The 2,447-nt window shown below is 39.3% G+C and overlaps 1 long non-coding RNA gene across 2 annotated transcripts; it reads left to right on the top strand.

The window, feature by feature from the left end:
- Window positions 1–1,256: 1,256 nt before the first annotated feature.
- Window positions 1,257–2,120, top strand: LOC109580396 (uncharacterized). Of its 2 annotated transcripts, none has more exons than XR_002184221.1 (3): window positions 1,257–1,285; window positions 1,522–1,611; window positions 1,661–2,120. It is a non-coding gene; the product is annotated as an uncharacterized LOC109580396 (long non-coding RNA). The 2 variants fall into 2 exon arrangements; XR_002184220.1 differs by lacking the exon at window positions 1,257–1,285 and adding an exon at window positions 1,350–1,450.
- The last annotated feature ends 327 nt before the right edge of the window (window positions 2,121–2,447 follow it).

Genomic DNA, 2,447 nt, shown 5'->3' on the forward strand with positions numbered 1-2,447 from the left:
TACTGCTGGTACTTGTAAATCGTACCTAATCAACTGCTTGAGGCTATTGTTACATGGTAGTGTCAGAGTAGCAGCACCAACAGAAGTGTCAACATTTATCATTGAAGGAAGGACACTGCATAGTCTCCTGCATTTTTCAATGAGAGGTGACTTCAAGGAAATGAAAGGAAGTAATCTCCAAAAGATGCAAGATGAATTGTCATCTACCAAAATACCTTACCATTGATGAGATGTCAATGGTGGGGAGGAAGACATTTGGTATGATTGATAGCAAGTATTTCCTAGCATGTCACAAGCTCTGTTTGGTGCATGCTCTGTTTTATTATATTGAGACTTTGGCCAGCTGCCATCAGTGATGGACCTTACTCTATACACTTCTGTCACACGTTTAGATCTGTCAGACCAAGAGTTCAGAGCATACAGTCAATATGAGATAGCATTTACTCTGACCCAAGTAATGAGGCAATCTGGACAAGATACTGATCAAATCAGATGTCTTGACATTTTACAACACCTCAGAAATGGAGACACAACAACGGACGACTGCAACCACCTCATGGAGCAAACTTCAACTAGAGTACAAGACCAGTCTTCATTTGTTACTGCTTTTCCTACTGTTAAAGCTGTTGTTGATCACAATGTCGCTATGTTACATGAGTGTGGTTATCCTATTGCTACCATCAAGGCAGTACACACTGGAGCTAATGCAAGCAGTGCATCTTCTTATGATGCTGGGTGGCTTGGAACAAGTTGTGATGCTAGCAAGAACAGCAAAAGTGATGTGAAATAGCAACTTGTTGGTTGATGTCGGACTGGTTAATGGAGCTATGGGAACAGTTAAAGCTATCTGCAACAACGAAACCACACCTCATCTACCAGTGGCTGTGATGGTACGATTTGATCATTACACTGGGCAAATCAATAGCTGAAATAATAATTATTACACTAATCTTACTTTAAACGAGAAGGTGCGGTATAAAAGGCGGGGCCCTGGGCATGGTGGCTTCCGTTTTATTCACGTGTAAAAATGTCGGCTCTAGATGGTGTTGCTTCTTCAAGGAAAAATGCAGGAAGAAAGGGGTTTTGGTACCAAATGGACTTCCATTTTACTCTCAAAGAAGACAAGGACCAGTTCTAGTTAGGCTTGATCGAGTTAAGGGGTCTTTAGGCACTAAAAGAAGGCACTGGAACTGCTGTCTCATTTACTCGCCGATTTAAAAAGAGAATCATTCTGAGGCTCTATCACATGATACTAGTAGTTCTTCTGCTATGCTCAATACTTCAGGTAGTTATAATGTGTTTAAATTAGTGATTATATATAAATAAGGTATAGGTGAAGGCCAGGGACGAAGAGCAGCCATTTTGTGCATAGATATAGGATCGGCTGTTGGGAAACATACATTAGTATTAGTGTGGTATGGTTGACCAAAGGATGATCAGTTACAGACAGGTATTCTATGTTAGTATTATTATTATTATTACTATTATTATCAACATCATCAAAACTATTCATAATTTTAGATCGTCATGTGATTTGTGCTGAATTTTGATTCAATCCCAGTTGTGAGTCCTGTAATCGTAACTCAAGTTTATTAGGCACTAGATACAGAAGTATTATTTGCAATGTAAAGTAATCATATAGTGGCATTAATATTTTTAGGCTCGTACTAGCATTTTTCTTGTACTGGTATATTACCATCACAGTACTGCCATATTTTTGTCGGCATCACTGGGCACAGTTGGGAAGAGGTACACAGATACAGGAGGCTCCTTACCATCCCAATATCTATTCAACCCTATAATGTTTATATTTTTAAAAATTTAGAATAATATTTTTGTATTTACTTCTTCCAGTAGATCGTTGAATGTTACAACTGCTACCAGTACTAGGATCTGAATGAAGACCATGTTGGGGTCTTTTGCTGGAACCACTTATACTTGATGATGGTGGCTGATATATGGTAGTCGGCAGGGCTGTCTGGTCCCAGTGGTGGTGGTTCTTGGGCTGGTTTTCTGTGTAGTAGTGAGGGCTATTCCCTTGCCACTATCACTTATTACCTGCCTGACAGCATCATTGACCGTGTTTCTTAGGCTGTTGGCAGATTTTTCAGAATATACAATGTAATATTTGATAATAATGTAAAATTATTACTTCAAGTCAATTATACCATTTCTCTCCTTGCTAGGCTTTCTAGGTATGCTTGTAGGTTAACTCTCTCACCTTTGCTAATTTTAATGTTTTAATAATGCGTTTTGCTAGTGATTTAGCCATGATAAGAACAGTGCCAGTGCGGGAGCCATTTTGTTATTTTCAAGTTTCATTCAATCTGGCCGCCATATTGTGCCCAGGGCACCTCCTTTTATACTGTGATCGACGGAAGCGATTTCATGACGTTGCGTGAATGGTTTTATAGTGCACCTTCTTGTTTAAGTGACTCTCAACCTGT

Source organism: Amphimedon queenslandica, unplaced genomic scaffold, assembly GCF_000090795.2.
Source record: "Amphimedon queenslandica unplaced genomic scaffold, v1.1 AMPQUscaffold_13494, whole genome shotgun sequence".
Classification (NCBI taxonomy): Eukaryota; Metazoa; Porifera; class Demospongiae; order Haplosclerida; family Niphatidae; genus Amphimedon; species Amphimedon queenslandica.